The sequence below is a fragment of the Durio zibethinus genome, chromosome 9 (genome assembly GCF_047325235.1).
Source record: "Durio zibethinus cultivar Kanyao isolate XHJ-2024 chromosome 9, ASM4732523v1, whole genome shotgun sequence".
Lineage (NCBI taxonomy): Eukaryota > Viridiplantae > Streptophyta > Magnoliopsida > Malvales > Malvaceae > Durio > Durio zibethinus.
The window spans coordinates 18,763,118-18,785,579 of NC_143170.1; the positions used below are offsets into that span (position 1 = coordinate 18,763,118).

Sequence of the window (22,462 nt, forward strand, 5' to 3'; positions counted from 1 at the left end):
TTTCGTAATTATGGTATGAGAGCATAATAGTCTATTTGGTCACATGTCAATTTCTAATCATATAATGAAAGGATATTGTCATAATTTCATAGGAGATTATTTAGTAAATAATTATTAGAGAAAGGGTATTTTCATAATTATGGTATGAGGGCATAATAGTCAATTTGGTTACATGTCAATTTTTTATCATATAATTTTCTAGTGGATTATTTAGTAAATAATTATAAAAGAAGGGGTTTTTTGTAATTATGATATGAGGGCACAATAGTCCATTTAGCTACATGTCGATTTCTTATCATATAATGGAAATGGCATTTTGGTAATTTCATATGGGATTATTTACTAAATAATTATAAGATAAGAGCTATTTTTGTAATCATGGTATAAGGGCATAATATTCCATTTCACCACATTCAACTTCTTATCATGTAATGGAAAGGATATTTTAATAATTTAATAAGAGATTATTTAATAATAATTATAAGAAAAAAGGTATTTTTATAATTATGGTATGGGGGAATAAGTGTCCATTTGGCTACAAGTCAGTTTCTTATCATGTAATGTAAAGGGCATTTTGTTAATTTCATAGGCAATTCTTTAGTAAATAATTATAAGAAAAGAGATATTTTCATAATTATTATATGAAGGCATAATATTCAAGTTGGCCATATGTAAATTTCTTAACATATAATGGAAATGCCATTTTGATAATTTTCTAGTGGATTATTTAGTAAACAATTATAAGACCTAGGTTATTTTCATAATTATGGCATGAGGGCATAATATTCCATTTGGCTACATGTCAATTTCTTATCATATAATGGAATGGGCATTTTAGTAATTTCTTGAGAGATGTTTTAGTAAATAATTATATGAGAATGGTTATTTTCATAATTACGGTATAAGGGCATAATAGTCCATATGGCCTCATGTCAATTTCTTAACACATTATAGAAAGAGCATTTTAGTAATTTCATAGGGGATTATTTAGTAAATAAATATATGAGAAGGGGCATTTTCATAATTATTGTTTGAGGGCATACTAGTTAATGTGCCACATGTCAATTTCTTATCATATAATGGAAACAATATTTTGGTAATTTCATATTAGTTAGTAAATAATTATAAGAGAAGGGGCATTTTTGTAATTATGATATTAAGGCATAATGGTCAATTTGGTAACACATCAATTTCTTATCATATAATGGAAATGGTATTTTTGGAATTTCTTAGGAGATTATTTAGAAATTAATTATATGCGAAGGAGAATTTTTGTCATTATGGTTTAAAGGCATAGCATTCCATTTGGCAACATGTCAATTTCTTATTATAGAATGGAATGGGCATTTTAGTAATTTCTTATGAGATTATTTATTAAATAATTACAAGAGAATGGGTATTTTCGTAGTTATGGTATAAAGGTATAATAGTCAACTTGGCCACATGTCAATTTCTACTCATATAATGGAAATGATATTCTTATAATTTCATAAGAGATAATTTATTAAATAATTATTAGAGAAAAGGTATTTTCATAATTATGGTACGAGGGAATAATAGTTAATTTGCCACATATTAAGTTCTTATCATATCATGAAAACGGTATTTTGGTTATTTAATAAGGGATTATTTAGGAATAATTATAAGAGAGGGGGTATTTTCATAATTATGGCATGAAGGAATAACAGTCCATTAGCCCACATGTCAATTTCTTATCATGTAATAGAAATGGTTTTTGGGAAATTCATAGGGGATTATTTAGTTGATAATTATTAGAGAAGATATATTTTCGTTGTTATGATATAAGAGCATAATAGTACATTTGGACACATGTCACTTTCTCATCGTATAATTGAATGCGCAGTTTTGAAATCTTGTAAGGGATTCTTTTAATATATATTATTAGTGAAAAACGTATTTACGTAATTTCATAGAGGATTATTTAGTAAATAATTATCAGAGAAAAATGTATTTTTGTAATTATGGTACGACGACATAATAGTCCATTTAGCTACTTGTCAATTTCTTACCATATAATGGAAAAGGTATTTTGGTAATTTCATAGAGGGTTATTTAGTAAATAATTATAAGAGAAAGGGTATTTTCATAATTTCAAGGAGATTATTTACTAAACAAATATTAGAAAAAAGGTATTTTTGTAATTATGGTACGAGGGCATAATAGTCAATTTAGCTACATGTCAATTTTTTATCATATAATGGAAATTATGTTTTCATAATTTCATAGGAGATTATTAAGTAAATAATTATAAGAGAAGGGATATTTTTGTAATTATGATATGAGACAATAATAATCAATTTGGCGACATGTAAATTTCCTCCATATAATGAAAATGGCATTTTGATAATTTTCTAAAGGATTCATTACTAAATAAATATAAGAGAAGGGGTATTTTTGGAATAAAGGTATAATGGCATAATAGCCCATTTGGTCACATGTCAATTTCTTATCATATAATGAAAAAGGTCTTTTAGTCATTTCTTAAGGGATTTTTTACTTAATAATTATAAGAGAAGAGGTATTTTCATAATTATGGTATGAAGGCATAATAGTTCATTTGACCACATGTTAATTTCTTATCATACAATGGAAACGGTATTTTAGAAATTTTATAGGCGATTACTTTGTAAATAATTATAAGAGAAGGGTTATTTTCATAATTATTATTTAGGGGCATAATATTCAATAAGCCATATGTCAATTTCTTTTCATATAATGAAAATGGTATTTTGTAATTTTATAGTGGATTATTTAGTAAATAATTATAAGAGAAGGGGTATTTTTGTAATTATGATATTAGGGTCAATTTGGCAACACATAAATTTCTTATCATATAATGGAAAGGGCATTTTTGTGATTTCTTAGGGGATTAATTAAAAATTAATTATAAGCGAAAGGGTAATTTCATAATTATGGTATGAGGCATAATAGTCCATTTGACCAAGTGCCAATTTCTTATCATGTAATGCAAAAGGCATTTTAGTTTCTAGGGGATTATTTAGTAAATAATTATAAGAGAAGGGGTATTTTCATAATTATAATATGAGGGCATAATAGTGAATTTGGCTACACGTCAATTTTTTATCAAATAATGAAAAGAGTAATTTAGTAATTTTATAAAGGGTTATTTTGTAAATAATTATAAGAGAAAGTGTATTTTGTAATTATGGTATAGAAAGCATAATAGTTTATTTGGGCACATCCCAAATTCTAATCATATAATGGAAAGGGTATTTTTGTAATTTCATAGGAGATTATTTAGTAAATAATTATTAAAGAAAATGTATTTTAGTAATTATGGTATAATGACATAATAGTCTATTTAGGTGCATGTCCATTTTTTACCATATAGTGGAAAAGACATTTTGGTAATTTCATACAAGGTTATTTAGTAAATAATTATGGTATGAGGTCATAATGGTTCATTTGGCTACATGTCAATTTCTTATCATATATTGGAAAAGGCATTTTGGTAATTTTTTAGGGGATTATTTAGTAAATAATTATAACTGAATGGATATTTTTGTAATTATGGTACGAGGGCAAAATAGTCAATTTGGCTATACATAAATTTATTTATCATATAATGGAAACGGTGTTTTCGTAATTTCAAAGGAGCTTATTTAGTAAATAATTATAAGCGAAAGGTATTTTCATGATTATATTATGAGGGTGTAATATTAATAATGGCCACATGTAAAGTTTTTAATGTATAATGGAAAGGGCATTTTGGTAAATTTTTAAGGGATTATTTAGTAAATAATTATAAAAGAAAGGGTATTTTTGTAATTATAGTATGAGGACATAATAGCTCATTTGGCCACATGTTAATTTTTATTATATAATGGGAAGGGCATTTTAGTAATTTTATAAGAAAGTTTTTAGTAAATAATTATTAAAAAAGGGTGTTTTCGTAATTATGGTATAAGGGCATAATAATCTATTTGATCACATGTCAACTTCTTATCGTACAATGAAAAAGGTATTTTGGTAATTTAATAAGGGATTATTTAGTAATAATTATAATAGAGGGGTATTTTCGTAATTATGGTATGAGAAAATAATAGACCATTTGGCCACATGTCAATTTCCTATGATGTTCTTTAAAAGGTATTTTGGTAATGCCATACCATAGGAGATTATTTAGTAAATAATTAGAGGAGAAGGGGTATTTTAGTTATTGTGATATAAGGGCGTAATGGTTAATTTTGCTATATGTAAAATTTTTACATATAATGAAAATGGCATTTTGATAATTTTTTAGGGTATTATTTAGTAAATAATTATAGGAGAAGGGGTATTTTCATAATGATGGTATAAGGGCATAATATTCCATTTGGTCATATGTTAATTTCTTATCATATAATGGGAAAGGTATTTTAGTAATTTTTTATGGGATTATTTACTAAATAATTATAAGAGAAATGATGTTTTCATAATTATGGTAAGAGGGTTTAATAGTACATTTGGCCATAAGTCATTTTTTTGTCATATAAGAGAAAGGGCCTTTTGGTAATTTCATAAGCGATTATTTAGTAAATAACTATAAGTGAAGAGGTAATTTAGTAATTATGGTATGAGGGCATAATATTAATTTGGCCACACATTAATTTCTGAACATATAATGGAAATGGTATTTTGGAAATGTAATAAGGGATTATTTTGTAATAGTTGTAAGAGAAGGGGTATTTTTATAATTATGGAATGAGGGAATGGCCACATGTCAATTTCTTATCATGTAATGAAAAAGGTTTTTTGGTCTATTCACAAGGGATATTTAGTAAATAATTGTAAGAAAAGGAGTATTTTTGTAATTATAGTAAAGGGCATAGTAGTCTATTTGCCCACATTTTAACTTATTATAAAATGAAAATGCTATTTTGGTAATTTAATAAGTGATTATTTAGTAATAATTATAATAGAAGGGATATTTTTGTAATTATGGTTTGAAGGAATAATAGACCATTTGGCCACATGTCAATTTCTTATCTCGTAACGTAAAGGGTATTTTAATAATTTCATAGAAGATTATTTAGTAAATAATTATAAGAGAAAGGATATTTTCATAATTATGATATGAAAGTGTAATAGTCAATTTGGTCATATGTAAATTTCTTAACATATAATGAAAAAGGCATTTTGTTAATTTCCTAGGGGATTAATTAGTAAAAAAATGTAAGAGAGGGGATATTTTCGTAATTATGGTATGAGAGCATAATAGGACATTTGGCTGCATGTCAATATTTTATCATATAATGGAAAATGCATTTTACTAATTTCATGTAGGATTATTTACTAAATAATTATAAGAGAAAGGTATTTCATAATTATGGTATGAAGGCTTAATAGTTCATTCAACCACAAGTCAATCGCTTGTCATATAATCAAAAGGGCAGTTTGGTAATTTCTTAGGTAATTATTTAGTAAATAATTATAAGAGAAGAGGTATTTATGTAATTATGGCATGAGGGCATAACAGTTAATTTGACCACATTTTAACTTCTTAACATATAATGGAAGGCATATTTTGGTAATTTAGTGAAGGACTATTTAGAAATAATTATAAGAAACGTCATATTTTCGTAATTATGGAATGAAGGAATAATAGTCCATTCGGTCGCATGTCAAATTCTAATCATGCAATGGATGGGTTTTTTGGTCAATTCTAGGGGATTATTTAGTAAATAATTACAAGAAAATGGATATTTTTATAATTATGGTATGAAGATAGTCCATTTGACTACATGCTAACTTCTTACTATATAATGGAAATGCTATTTTGGTAATTTAATAAGAGATTATTTCATAATAATTATAATAGAAAAGGTATTTTCTTAATTATTGTATGAAGAAATAGTAGATCATTTGACCACATATTAATTTCTTATCATGTAATGTAAAGTGTATTTTGGTAATTTCATATGAGATTTTTTAGTAAATAATTATAAGAGAAAGGGTATTTTTGTAATTATGATATGAGGTCATAATAGTCAATTTCTTAATATATGATGGAAATAATATTTTAGTAATTTCTTAAGAGATTATTTAATAAATAATTATATAAGAAAGGGTATTTTCATAATTATAATATAAGGGCTTAATAGTACATTTGATCATAGGTCAATTTCTTGTCATATAATGAAAATGGTATTTTAGTAATTTCATAGGTGATTATTTGTAAATAATTATAAGAGAAGAGATATTTTTGTAATTATTGTATAAGGGCATAATAGTCAATTTGACAACATGATGACTTTTTGTTAGCCTTGAATTGATCCTTATTTTGAATTGACAAAACATTAAGTTAATAAGCTTGATCAAGATTTTGAAAAAGATTTATTTAATACATGTTCTTAAGTTTTATATTTTGGTACTAAATAAATAATATGATTTTCAAAGTTTAAACAAACCCTTCTTTATGTTTTCTTATTTCTCAAATCAAAAGTATTTTTAAATATTGTTTATTTGAGCTTAAACGAAAGTCCAATTGTTGTTTTTAAAGTGAATTTATTCATTTTGGACTTAATACAATTTTGATAATAATGGTTTTGAGAAATAGATTAACTTAAAAAGTTGTTTTACAAGAATAAAGTTTTCCAACATTGAACTTGTTTTATTTTTCTATATTAATTTACAAAGCTTTAATATTTGAATTTTATATGGTTGGAAAGCTCTTTGAGTCTACTTTCTAATAGATCAAACAAAATCAAAATCCAAAATTTCTATGAAAGGATTTTGAATGTTTACTAGATACTCTATAGTTGTCTAAAAACTGCACAAAGGTTAGTTTTGAAAATTTGTTATATTTTGTATAGATGAATTTTATATGGATAGAAAGCCCTTTAAGTCTAGTTTCTAAATCTTCAAACAGTTTTTGATTTGGATTTGTACAACTCAAGATATAATCAAATTAGTGAGTAGAGTGCAAAACAAGAGACAACCATCCAGTTTTGACAGGATCGATCCCCTAAGGGAAGGGATCAAATGATTTTTTACCCATAAGTAAACGTTGTTTTGACATAACAAAAAGGGATTGATCAGCCTATGTAGGGGTTCGATCACCCCTTTGATAGGATTAATCCCCTACATAAAGGGATCGATTGGGTTGTGGTTTATCAAGTGAAAATGGCTTTCCAAAACATAAACCAATCAATCCCATCAGGAAAAGGATTGATCGGGTCTAGGCAAAATCACTCCAATGGCTACTTTTTCATGCTTCCAATAGCATTTTCTTCTCCTAAGTTTCCCTAATAGCTAGTTCTTCAATTTTTCTATCTATTGGCCATTCTAACACACCAAAGAGATTGATGAATCAAGAGAGTAAGAGCCAACAAGTTATATTTTCATTTTCTCTAAGAATCAAGAGTTGTTAGAGCTTAAAATCCATATTTTTTGTATTTGTTGTATCCAAGCTATATCGTGTTGTTCATGCATCAAATTTCTTTGTACTTCATTAGGCAAACACTTAGCCTTTGAGAGGTTTTTTAAGTTTGCATTTTTATTAAGTGATTTTATAATTAAGAGGTGAGGCATCCTCTTAAATTTGTGGAATTGAGAGGTTGCTACTTAGCCTAGAAAGTAGAGAGTATAAGGTTTCTATCTTAAGCCTTAGAGAGAAAAAGATAGGGTTGTAATTTCAATTCAAGATTAGTGGATTGAAGCCTTGGTGTGGACAACCAATAAGAGAGGATGTAGGTGCCTTGTGGAAAATTACCAAACCTCTATAAATCATTGTGTTTGATTTCTCTATCCCTATCTCTTTACTTTGATTATAGTTTATATTTACTTCAAGTTCATCAATTTGTTGTCATTTGCATTATATTTTGATATTGATTTTAATTTTCCATTCAATTATTTTAAAATCATTGTTTGGGATGAATTTGAAGAAATCCAATTCACTGCCTCTTAGATCACCATCTCACCTAAAAAGCTAACAATTAGTATAAAAGCTTTGATATCTTTTTATAGGTTTAACCATGTTGAGTAAAAATCCTATGGCTCAATTCAAGTTCCAAGATGGTGAGAAAATCCTTAAAGCTCTCATGTTTGATAAATATGAATTTTGTGAATGGAGAATTAGAACGAAAGTGTTCATAATGGCCCATGATTTTAAAGTTTGGAATGTGGTAGAGAAAGGGCTTGGAATTCCTTCAAATGATGAAAATTATATGGATAAGTGATGAATGACACCAAGATCAAGTGCTCACTATATGGAGCTCTTGACTCCCACAACTTCAACTTGGTATCAAAATGTTTAACCTCAAATGAGATATGGGAGAAGTTGGATGAAATACATGAAAGACAACAATCCAACTGAAATGCATCACGTCTCATGGTTCTTGAAGAACTGGAGGTAACCTCTAATTTTATTGATTCAAATTCATATGCTTTTGATGAATTGCAAGGTGCTTATAATGAGCTATATGTTGAATGTGAAAAAATAAAGAGGAAATATAAGAAAATGATTTTAAAATTAAATGTTGGAAATGATTTTTTGATAAATGCAAAAAATATTTTGGAAAAAGAAAATGAGAAATTGAAAATAGATTTTGAAACCTTTCAAAGTAGAAATGAATTTTTAGAGAAAAAATATTATTTTGAAAAAGAAATTTGATGAGTGAAAAACAAAAGCATTTAAAGAGTTCATTAAGTACTAAAATGATTAAATGCAATTTTTGTAATTTTCATGGTCATACTATACATACTTATCTTATTAGAAGAAAAGTCCCATTTAGAATTAGACAAGTGTAGGTTCCTAAAAGAATAAGAGACTTGGTGACTAACTTTCAAGGACCCCAAGCAATTTAGGTACCAAAAATCAAATGAGATTGTCTCTTGTAGGTGTGCTAGAGCAAAGAGCTAGAATATAAAATTGAAGATTGAATACTGTAAACACATAATAGAGATGGGTAACCTCTAAACTTTTATTTTAAGTGAATATGAAATTGGTTGCCTATTCTTATTGGACGTAGAATGCTTAATGGATATTGGTATATGCTTTATTGATATATCTTAAATATGCCGATTTTATTTGATAAATGTGTGCTTGAATTGAATATGTATTTATTTTGATCTTAAATATGTTTGAGATGCTTGTTGAAATTGTTTGTGGTGTTAAATTGCTTGAGCATAATTTTGTTGATGAATTTTTTATTGATGCTTAGTGTGATTATTTATGTACTAAATTATTTTTATATTTATGCACATACTTAGGGGGAGCACTCAAAGCTTAATGATTTTGAGACTTTATATTTTGCTTTGAAAATAATTTTTGCTAGAGTCAAGCCTTAAAATATAAAATTTTGTTTTAGCAAGTTTTTAATTGTAAAATGAATTTGAATATCCTGAATTTAATGATTTAAACTTGTTCAAACAAAGATAACTTGATAACTTGCAATGGTTCAAAATTTTCATAAGTGCTACATGCAAGTTTCAAAGGATTTTAGAGCTTAACATATCAAATCTTGTTTTTGAACATTGATGGGCATCGAAACCATTTAGACAATCTCAAATTGTGATATAAAACTTTTCTAAATGGTTTGAAGAGAAATGTGTGTCTAAACATATTTGCCCATCTTAATAACCTTTTTCAATGAAATATGGGATTAAGAATTGACTTTTTGATTTCCTTGTTTTTGATGCCAAATGACTACTTGAACAACTTTGTTTTGTCATTTGAAACTTGTTCGAATGGTTCAAGCTGGTTAAAAATGAGCTTCAAAATATCAAAAATAAAAATCTTGAAAATATTAAGCTTTGAATGATTTATCCAATGGTATTTTGCATAAATATATTTGTTTGAATGATTTTAGCATGATGGAAATGATTTTGTGATTTTTATACATATGTTTTGTTTTTGTTGAAAATGATTATATGACAATGTTGATTAAAATTACTCAATTTGTTCTTAATGCTTGGATAGTGTGAAATATTTTTTAAAACTTGATTGTTTTATTCTCAACTTTCTTAACTCTTGATTTGTGATTGATGAATTGATGAACTTTATGTGCTTAAATGAAATATATTGATTCTTGGTTCATCCCTAGTCTTGGTCAAGATATATGCTTATATGATCATTAATTCAACTTGATGTTAATGCTTATGACTTGAAAATACTTAAATTTTTTATCTCCTGATTTTTAAAATATTTTTAAATATACTTGCTCTTGTGCTAAATTGCTTCATTAATTTTGTGAAATATTTTGGAACTTGTGTATAATTGACTTATCTTTTGGTTTGGGATTAAGTATTGATGAACTAATTATGTTTTATGATATGTGTTATTAGTTCATCTATTGTTCTTGTCAAATGTGTGCATATATGATAAATATGATTTTTCTTGACTTGAAATGGTTGCAATATGACTTACGTAAATGATTTTCTTATGGTGCTTATTTTTAACTTAAGTCATTATTGATTATGACCTATAATTTGTGTAGACATACTTATGCTTTTGTGTTAAAATTTTCTTGAATATATTTTTAATGATAAATATGTCTTTTTTGAGTTTTTTAGTTTTCATAAGGCCTAAAATTTATTTTGACATATTCTTAGGTGATTTCTTGAATATACATGAATATTGAATATGTCTATTTTGTGTTTATGAATGATCTAAGAGGTTTGATTTTTGCACATTACATGAGAACTATTGCTTTAGTGTTATTCTTGTGGCATTAGATGTTTAAATTGATATATGGCCTCTAGCTTAAGTATATTTCTCCCTTGCAATTGGCAACTTGTGCTTAATGAATAAATTTTCTTTTGCCTATAATGACTTAGAATATGAAATTGTTTTCTAACAATTGGTATAATTTTTATCAATCGATTTTCTTGATGCTTTTAATGAAAATCTTTTGTTAAGAAAATTTTCTAAGTCTATACTGGGAGAACTTGAAATGAGCATAAATGAACTAACATTTTTGGCATTTTAAGTGGAACAAGCAAAGCAAGTCATCTTCATCAATCAAGCCCAAATACATCAAAGACTAGCTCAAATGATGTGGAATGGGGGATTCAAAGCGTCACTCAACTATAATGAGCACAACAACATAACTTGACAAGGATGGACGTAACGGTATTGAATCTATACTATGTGCCTATGATTTATAATGTTTAATGCATGATTTGATAAATGCTTGCTTTAGTATGTGCAAAAATGAGATATTACTAAATAATCCCTTCTAGTATGACAAAATAATAGTCCATTAGGCCATATGTCAATTTCTTATCATGTAGTGTAAAAGGTAATTTGATAATTTTATAAGGATTATTTAATAAATAATTATAATAGAAAGGGTATTTTCATAATTATGATACGAAGGCATTATAGTTAATTTATCCACTTGAAAATTTCTTAACAATTGAAAAGGCATTTTGGTAATTTTTTAGGGGATTATTTATTAAATAATAATAGGAGAAGGGGTATTTTTGTAAATATGACTTGAGGGCATAATAATCAATTTAGCCATATGCCAATTTTTTATCATATAATGGAAATGCCATTTTAGTAAATTCTTAAGGGATTATTTAGTAAAAAATTAAAAAAGAAGGGGTATTTTCATAATTATGACATGAGAGCATAATAGTTCATTAGGCCACATGTCAATTTCTTATCACATATTAGAAAGGGTGTTATTGTAATTTTGTAAATGATTATTTAGTAAATACTTATAAGAAAAAGGATATTTGTCATAACATATTGATCTAGAGACTTAATCATTAGACGTAAAAAGTTAAAAATCATGAAAAAACATGGAGAGTTACCATTAATCTTTTTAAGGGTGTGATTGACCACCAAAAAACTTTATTTTTTTTTAATAAAACAACAAGTTTATTAAAAAGACAATTTAGGTTTACAAAACCAAATTGGGATCGAGAGTTGATTATGTGTGGAAAGGATTAGTACCCCCACAATGCTCGTAAAATTGCTACCAATTAGTTATGCTTTATTTGTAACTCTGGATAAAAATGATTTTTATATGAAATTTAATTAAAATTCTCTTTTTTTTTAAGAAAAAAATTAATTTAAAGAAATCTTTATTTAGGAATATTATAAAAATTTTAAATTAAAAAAACACCTTCAAATTCTCTACCATAAAAGACATAATTCAAAGATAGTCTTTTCATCTAAAATTTATCGCAACATTTCTTTTAAAGATGATAAAATAATACTTTTTGTAATTGATAATCCTTGATGACTCTTAACATCTAGGCAAACTATTAACCATTATATTTCGCAAAATACTATTTTAATTTTATTTGCTCAAAACTAAAAATTTTAAAGAAAAAGTTTTATGGAGTAAAAACAAAAAAAAAAAATTAATGTTACGCATTAACGAACATATATAAGAATTATGAATGTTCACATTATTCTAGAAATGAAATATATGTAAATTATGGTAAAATACAAATTTATGGATCGGGCTCTCAAATATAAAGAGACCACCTATACTCTCCAACACGTAGACAAAGTTTGGGTGCGACTATTTATATTTAAAATCTTGTTTTATTGTTTATTATTATTGATTCTTAAATTTATCATTTTAAGTTATAGAAATATATGAAAATTCTTAATGAAATAAAATTTCTTAAATATCCCATTATCTAGACAGTATTCGGGAACAAATTATTTCATAAAAAGTTTTCATACAAATCCTAAAAATATAAAACAATTTGGAATCACTTAGAGCTCTGAGACTTTGAGGCTTTGGTTTTCATTTAGGGTTTGAACTATGGTTTCAAGGTTTCACTTAGGGTTTAGGATATCACATAAGGTTTAAGGTTTTACCTAGGGTTTCAGATTTTACCTAGGGCTTTCGGGTTTCACCTAAAGTTTCGAGTTTCACCTAAAGTTTTGAGTTTCACCTAGAGTCTTAGATTTCACCTAAGGTTTTGATTTTCATTTTAGGGTTTAGTTTAGGGTTTTGATTTTAGGTTTTTAAAAATTTATGAACCTTTAAAAAATCTCAAATTTCTAGGTAGACTTTCGGATCAAGCTTGTTTTTTATAATTTTTCCAAAAAGTTAATTGTTTTCATATTTATTCAAAACAAGTTTGTTTTTCATAATTTCTAAAAAATAATTCTTATATCTAGTTGGAACGAGCTCATTTTTATAATTTCTAAAAATTAATTTTTATGTTTTACATATTTCCCTTTCCATTAAAATTTATTATTATTTATTTATTATTTTATTTTTCGTATATTACTTTATTGTTTTTTGTTTTTAATAACTCATTTACATTTAGGCAGAAAAATTTTTTAAAGCTTGATTTTGAATCCTTCCTACCTTTAAGTAGGGATTTAATATTTCGTCTAATATTTATTTTTATTACTATACTTTAGAACACTCTTGTTTTTATTATTAGCTTTAAAAAAAGCATGATAGAATTAATCAATTGAAATGCACAGAGAATAAGCTACATTTAGAGTGATGTACCACATGCGAATTAAATGGTATAAAAACTAAAACAATCAAATAATTTAAACTAATAAAGAGATTAAACATGCATGAAATTTAAATTGCATTCAAACAACATAAGAAAAATGTACATGAACATAAATGGTATTGTTAGCCTTGAATTGATCCTCATTTTGAAATGACAAAACATTAAGCTAAATAAGCTTGATCAAGATTTTGAAAAAGATTTATTTAGTACAAGTTCTTAAGTTTTATTATTTTAGTACTAAATAAATAATATGATTTTCAAAGTTTAGACAAACCTTTCTTTATGTTTTCTTATTTCTTAAATCAAAACTATCTTTAAACATTATTTATTTGAGCTTCAATGAAAGTCCAATTATTGTTTTTGAAGTGAACTTACTCATTTTAGTCTGAACACAATTTTGATAATATTGATTTTAAGAAATAGATTTGTAGACACCCAATTTGTCTGGGGTTGTAATTGTTTTTTTTAAATGTTAAGGAAAAAAAAGTAGGAAAGTTTGGGGTGGTTAAGTTTATCTGGGATTTGTCTTTTTGGGATTATAAAGTTAGGGTTGAAATCAAAGTCTAAAGTTTAAACTAAAAAGAAGTTGAAACTATTTTTGGTTAGGGATCTCATAATTTAAACGCTATAAAGGCCCTATCAGATTCAACACAAAGGACAAAAGAAAAAAGAGTAGAGATGTACATAGCAAAAAAAGCAAAAAGAAAGAGTAAAAAAAAAAAGAAAAAAATTAAGAGTTTTTTTTTACAGTATTTTTTAGTGTTTGGGGTTTAGATAATTAGAAATTTCTTTTGAGAGTTTTGTGTTGGAGAAAGGAGTTGAGAAGAAACACAAAAGGGAAATATTCAACAAAAAGTTTTAGCAGCAAAATTTTTGAGGATTTCGAAGAAACAAGAAAGAAGACAAAGTAATTTTTTTCCTTCTTTATTTGTATATTTATTTATGTTACATACTTATTTCTCTTTCTTCTTTTTTTAAAATAAATTTTTATAATAGATTTTCAACTTTACCAATATATTAGAGGGTTTAAATTTTTTAAAATAAATGTTTAAATACAATGCCTTACCAATATATTGGAACATAATTAGATCTTTCAAATAAGGTTTTACCAATATATTGGATAACCTTATTAATTTTTTATGAAAAACAAATTTCAAGAAAAATAGTTTTCAATAAAGCTTTACCAACATATTGAAAGACAATTTGATTTTTAAGATAAGGTTTGCCAACATAGTAGAAAGCCTTATGATTTTTAAATAAAAGTTAATTTTTAGAAAAGAAATAATTTCCATAAAATCCTACTAATATATTGGTGGATAATTTCTAGCAGAAAATCTTACCAACATATTGGAGGATATTTTTGAAAATAAAGAGTTTTTTTTCCAAAATTGAATTTTACAAAAATTAAATGAATTCAATGATGAAGCATTTTCAAAACATGGCAAATAGTCTCTTTAAATACTCTTGAGGTGAGGGAATGCTCTTGAATTATTACCAACATATTGGAGTAATTTAGGGATAATTTTCAATATTAAATCACTTGGTAAGTTTTTTAGGTTTTGTATAACATGAAATTAAATTGGTACCATACTTTGGGTGGGCAATGTGGGGGTCTATAACCTTCCTCACATGTAGCCATACTCTCGTACCTAGTTTTGGTTTTGTAGACATGAATCGATTAGGTGGCCAATCACACCTTAATAAAAGATTGGTAGCGGCTCCTTTGGTTGTGTCTAGCCATAAATTTATAGATCTATATGTTATGACAGTTAGGCAACTCCACTAGGGATTGAACCCAAAATCTCTAGTTACGAGCTCCATCCCTTAGGAAAGAGTTAAGTACCTATGCTCTTGTGAGATTTCATGTCTCCGTATGGGCTAACAAAATACTCCTACTCAAATCGAATCCTTTCCGCTTATAGCCTATGATGGGCATGGATTGGAGTGCCTTACTAGTTTGTGATGGACAATGATGTGAGAAACAATTTGGGAACCTTTAGAGTTAACCTAAACCACATGTAGTAAAACATAAGAAGCTAACCTTAGGTTAGAGCCATGTCTATCCATTGTTAGAATGTAGCCCAAGTTAGGACACATGATGGAACTTTTGTATTTTTGTTTGTATGAATTCGAGTTTATTCAATTTTTCATGTGTTGTTATGTGGTAAATGTTAACACATTTATACATTTATCCATGCATTATTGAATTTTTATTATTCCATGCATCCATTCATGCATCATGTTAACTTAGGTAGTCATTTGTTCATTCATGCATCATAATGCAAAGCATGCATTCCTTCATTTATGCATTGTTATGAAGCAAACATTAATGTATCCCTTCCTTCATTCATGCATCATATACTCCAATGTATCAAATATTGAATGCATGCATTCATTTATCCATTGAGGCATATAACAAGTTAGGATGATTCTTGGCATCTAGTAACATAACATCCTAATTGTGGTACTTAAGGTTCAAGGATAGCTCTATCATCCAAAAGCCCCATTCACCATTAATACAATACCAGAGCCTGAGCTAGATAGATGGAACAAGAAAACTCCAATCATTTTGACAAGATTGAAAAGGCCAAAAAAGAGCTGATAGGGGAGTTGGAAAAATTTTTGGAAGTATGAACAAGTTGAATAAAGGAAAAGGGGTGGAAAAAGTTCTAAGTCAGCCAGAGCATCTTGTGCAAGATGTAATTGATCTTTTGTGCCCTCCAAGATTCAGCCCTTGTCAAGGCCAACCTTTTCAAGGGGTATAAGCAAATTTCCCTAAGGTCTATCGATACACTAACCCAGGAATGCAATCTACTACTGCCTAAAGTTAGTTCCAAAGTTATGTTAATCTAGTCTTTGGGGAGAAAGCCTTAGAACCAATCCGAGTTCCCAATTTTGATGATCTAAAAGAGAATGAGAAGTTTTGGCAGTAAAATTTTTGAGGATTTCAGAGAAACAAGAATGAAGGCAAGGTAATTTCTATTTTTTTCCTTTTTTATTTGTATATTTATTTATACAACTTCATTGTTTCTCTTTCTTCTTTATTTAAAATAAATTTTTATAATAAATTTTCAACCTTACCAACATATTGGAAGGTTCAAAGTTTTTAAAATAAATGTTTAAAAAAAATATCTTACCAACATATTGGAAGGCAATTAGATATTTGAAATAAGGTTTTACCAACATATTGGAGAACCTTATTAATATTTTTTATGAAAAAAAAATTTCAAGAAAAATAGTTTTAAGTAAAGCCTTCCTAACATATTAAAAGGCAATTTGATTTTTAAGATAAGGTTTTACTAACACATTGAAAAGCCTTAGGATTTTTATATAAAAATTAATTTTTAGAAAAGAAATAATTTCTATAAAATCTTACTAACATATTGGAGGATAATTTCTAGTAGAAAATCTTACCAACATATTCAAGGATATTTCTAAACATAAAAAGTTCTCTTTATAAAATTGGATTTTACAAAAATTAAATGAATCTAATGATAGAGCCTCTTCAAAGTGTGACAAATAGTCTCTTTGAATACTCTTTGAGGTGAATGGATATAATTGAATTATTACTAACATATTGGAGTAATTTAGGGATAATTTTCAATATTAAATTACATGGTAAGTTTTTTAGGCTTTGGATAACCTTTTTCACATGTAATCATACTCCCAAACCTAATTCTATTTTAGTAGACATGAATCAATTAGGTGGCCAATCATACATTAATAAAAGATTAGTGGCGATCCTTCGGTTGTGCCTAGCTATAGATTTATAGATCTATATGTTATGATACTCCTTTTTGTATTTCTTTTGAACTCTTTTTTCTAACACAGAACTTTCAAAAGAAAATCCTAATTATCTAAATCCAAAACACCAGAAAAGATTATAAAAAAAACTCTTAATTTTTTTGTCTTTTTATTTTTTACTTTTTTTCTTTGCTTTTTTGCTATGTATATCTCTACTCTTTTTTTTGTTCTCTTTTGTACTAAATCTGATGGGGTATTTATAAAGTTTAAATTATGAGATCCCTAAATCAAAAAAAGTTTGAACTTGTTTTTAGTTTAAACTTCAGACATTGATTTCAACCCTAACTTTATAATCACCAAAAAATAATCCCAAATAAACTCAACCACCTCAAACTTTCCTAATTTCTTTTATATTTTTTAACATTTAAAAAATAAATAGTTACAACCCCAAATGGGAAAAGGTCCGATTGCTAAGGGGACCAAGCCTTAAGGCCTATTGGAGGCTCAACTCATGGGGAACTAGCCCAAAACAATAGTACGAGTAGTGATCAAGACTCTAGAAGCTTAGGCATGATGTTCAGGTTTGGTAGAATTGAACCAGGCCTATGTGTAGGCATTGGTGAGTGCTCATGTGAATTTATAGGCCATAAAAATGGCATTGGCATGACAAAAATATGAAGTTGTGCCTGAACCAACTTGCTGCCCAATCGTGGTGTACATTGTGCATGACCTGGGTCTAGGATACCTGTAGTGGTGCACGGCCTAACATGTGTTGATGGTGTTTAAGGGAACTACCTACACAAAGAGCCAGCATATGCTAATGTTGTTCGAAGCATGTGTTGAGACGAAGGGCTAACATGTCCCGATGATGGTTGAGGCATGTGCATGTGTCACAGTCCATAAGTTGGTAAAGTGGTATAGACCTAGGGGTTCCCTTCAAGTCAAGAAGTAGCTCTAGTTTTAGTGAGATAGGGTCTAATAGCTAGGGGGACTAGGCCTTGAAGCCTACTAGAGGCCTCGATCATGGGGAACTATCCCAGAATAGTGGTATGGGTAATGATCAAAACTCAAAAGACTTAGGCAAGCTGTTTAGTTTTGACAAAATTAAGCCAGGCCCAGGTACAAGCGCTTGTGAGTGATGTGCAGGCACATGGTCAAGCCTAAGTATGGGCATTGATGATTGAGGTACGGACACACGGTCAAACCCAACTGCAGGCATGCTTAAACACAATCCTAGGAGGATAAGATTTGTGGGCTTCTAAAAGGCCTAATACTATAGCCTAATCTTTGACAAGCTGGAATTAGGTTGAGCATTTGAGTTTCATAGGCTAACTTAAGCAGATGGAGTCAATTCCCTATCCAAGGTCACATAGAGTTTGGCTTAAAACCAAAGATCATGAAATAAATACCAAGCACCATTTGGAGCCAATGGTGATCGAGAGGTAGACAAGTGCCTTGGGTGGGAGGGTCGCGATACACATGTTGCACCAAGTAATAGCATCTACCAATGATGTGTTCGAGGAAACAACCCACCCCAAGTGCTAACATCTACTAATGAGGTGTTTGAGGCAACAACCCCTACTAAGGGCCTGCTTGTGCTGACGATGGTCGAGGTAAGTGCTTGCACTAAGTGCTAGCATTTGGCGATGGTGTCCTAAGCAACATCTTGAACCAAGGGGCCAGCAACGACTAATGGTGTTCAACGCAACAACGTGCTAGCATCTATCGATGGTGTTGGATGTGATTGCTTGCATGAACCAAGGGCCAAGTGATGTCAATGGCATGTGGGCAAAACTGATCTAGGGGCCAATATGTGCCATTAGAGTTTGAGGCACGTGCTTGCGCCAAGGGTGAGCCTATCCCTACAATAAATACCAAGAGCATTTGGTTGTTGTTTACTTGGATGCTTGAGGGAGGGATGTAATCCCCTGGCTGAATTGGTTGCAATGGAGAACACCATTCATCCCCAACCCCAAAGGGTTGCAGTGTGAAAAAATAAAGTGAGAGGACTTTGGTGGGTGTGGGAGGGAAGAACGAATCGAAGTGATAAAGGGTTGAATCTCAGTGGATCGTGATAGCAAGGCCACTCTACCACTTACAATACCTCATAGTGTATTTAAGTCATCTGTAAAGGATTGTACCCTCTGTTTAGTGGGAATTAAGCTCTAAAAAAGCTCAAATAGCTTGTTCGCCTTGAGGGCTACACATACGACATGTGCCCTTAAGGGCCATGGGCCCCTATTGTGGGTCGGTATTCAAGCGATGGGTGCATGCATCACTTCTAGCTTGGATTCTAACTTAGAGGCATTCAGTTATAATCCAATGCACAGTAGCTTTACACCACTGGCTTTTCAACCAAGCACGATGACCAATTGTGCGAATCAACAATACCTTTCATACTAGGTTGAATTACTCATGCGATGCTATCATCAGTAGGGTAAAACTAACCTATCTCATGATGGTCTAAACCCAGCTCACATTTCTTATTGGTGAGTGAACAATCCAACACTTGGAAAATTTTGCTTTATAATGATACGAAAAGCCAACATCGAAGGACCAAAAAGCATTATCACTATGAACGTTTAGCTACCACAAATTATCCCTATGGTAACTTTTCTAATAGATCTAGCTTTTAATTCCTAAGGTCTAAAAGATCGACAGGCCACACTTTCACGGTTCATATTCTAGTGAAAATCAGAATTAAATGAGCTTTTACCCTTTTGTTCCATATGAGATTTTCCTTCTCGTTGAGCTCATCGTAGGACATCTGTATTATCTTTTAATAGATGTGTCACCCCAGCCAAACTTCCTACTTGACAATGTCTTCCACTTAGATTGACCAATCAAGGCCAACCTTAGGTCCAAAAAAAGGGGTCATGGCCCACCTCTAATTCATAAAATAAGAAAAGTAACATTAAAAGTAGTGATATTTCAATTTTGCTTGAGGGCTACCACTTATCCTACACCTTTCAAGTCATTTCACAAAGTCAGACTAAAGTCAAACCTTAAAAAAAGTCTTTTTTCCCCTTTGATTCTACCAAGCCCATTCCTTTGGTTGTGGTTTCACTAGATAGCAAGCAGGGACAGTGGGAAACTCATTAATCCATTCATGTGCATCAGTAATTAGATTATGAGGCATTTGGCTACCTTAAGAGAGTCATAATTAGTCCCATTGTTTACTTGTGCTTGGTTAAATTTCTTCACTTTAACATTCAAAGCACTGGGAAGAAATCACATTGCATGAGCATTTGCAGGGACCATCGTAATGCTTATTTTTAATTAAATAGTCGGATTCCCCTTATTCATACCAGTTTTGAACTAATTATTTGTCACCTAGAGAGGCCCCTTCATAGCTAATCTTTTCCTGAGGTTACAAATCCATTTTGCTAATTTCCCTTAGCTACGCTATTCCATTGACCAGAGGTTGTTCACCTTGGAAACCTAATGGGGTTATGAGTATGATTGGGCATTGACATCGCTTAGTCCTCTGGATTTTTAAAGGCTATCAGGGTTGTACTAGACACCACATAATGGGCGGTGCTTTTCCAGTTAGTGCACCCTACCTTCGATTAAGCTATTTCTAGGGTGGGTAGGCCGTTAAATAGAAAAAATAACTCTTCCCAAGGCCCCTATTGATGTCATTGAACTCCCTAATGTTGTCATCAGCCACCATGTCCTGGTTTAAGAATTTTAACTTGATTCCTTTTTGAAGCTTTATTGGATGTGCTATCGGATGGGCTTCCCCTATCTTTTAGGATCAACTTACCCATGTGCAACTGTCATTCACATGAAACCTTTCCTTTCTTCAGCCTTTAAAGTTCTCATTTGAATATTTGCTATTACCACTAAGATTTGCATCAATGGCTACTCTACTTGGGTTTGTGGCCTAAGTTTCATGGTGACCATTACACCTTTTTACTCATCAGGACCTGGCCCTTACTCCAATGGTCGAGTGTAGGTCATGCACTTAAGTGCCATCCATTTTTGGGGCTAGTTGCTTCGATAAGTGAGTTGTTACACACTCTTTAGTGGATTTTGACTTCCATTACCACTGTCCTATTATCTTAATCATGGCTCAATGAAGTAGCCACACCATCTTACCTATTTAAAGTTTAAAAATAGATCAAAGGCATTATGCCCCTGATGTCTCTAATCATTGGCTTTACCTGATAAAACTCACTAAGGGCTCTAGCTATCCTAAGAAAAACTTTAAAGGGAACTAGTTACTAGATAGTTTGATTAGTCTTTTGCCCTTATACCTAAATCAAACAAATAATTTGCACATCAGTATCGTTGTGGGCCTCCACCAGAGTTTCCTTTGGCTTCGCCCTACTTAGGCTTAGTTCACCATTTTTTGCATTTTGACAGGCTTGCTCACACTTAAACCTTTCTTAAAATATCAAGGTTGGTCAGTGGTGCACCCACTAAGGATCCCACCAATAAGCTTCCTTATGCCTTATAGGTTTTCTAGCCTTTTGACTCACACACATGTCAAATTACTTGGTTCATGTTTCAAGATGGGTCGGATACAGAGCTGTAGGCTGATGCCATGAGTATGTTGATGGTAAGGCATGTTGAGATGAGGTGTGCTACATTCCATAATCATGGTGACAAATTCTCAATAGGCATATTGAAAGCCTAGGCTTGGACCATGGTTATGACCTGCATCGATCCATGCCCTGAGCTGATCAACAAACCAACTCTTGTCGTTTCACATCCAACTAGGGTGTATCACTGGCCCTCATTCGCTTCCCTCTTAACAATTTCAAGCACTCTTTGACTCTCTTTTAAAAGTTTTTTTCATTTTTCCCTTATAGTACTTGTTTACTTTCGGTCTCTCACCATATTCAGCCTTGGACAAAATTTACCTCCCGATTGTGATTGCATTCCCAAGCAATCCAACTCATAGACAACACTTAGTAGTGCAATAAGGTCTAGGCATAATAAGGCTCTCACCCTCTCTTGCACCCATTTTCAGGAGACTTGGGCCCAATCTATCATTGAGAACGCTTCTCTAAACTACAATTTAGACTTTAAGGGTGCCTGATTCTCAAGCTGGGCTATTCTTAGTTCGCTCGTTATTACTAGTGGAATCTTGGTAAGTTTCTTTTTCTTCACTTATTGATATGCTTAAACTTAGTGGGTAATCCCTCCTAACCTAAGGTTTTGATACAAGCATTAACTAAGTGATGTGGAGGGTCCGATGGGGTTTGGATGGACAATGAGTGCATGTCACCAAAGACGAGGCATG

The 22,462-nt window shown here is 30.0% G+C and overlaps 1 pseudogene; it reads right to left on the reverse strand.

Moving 5' to 3' along the window:
* Nucleotides 1-19,244: 19,244 nt before the first annotated feature.
* On the reverse strand, nucleotides 19,245-22,378 carry LOC149516813 (25S ribosomal RNA; annotated as a pseudogene).
* Nucleotides 22,379-22,462: the final 84 nt, after the last annotated feature.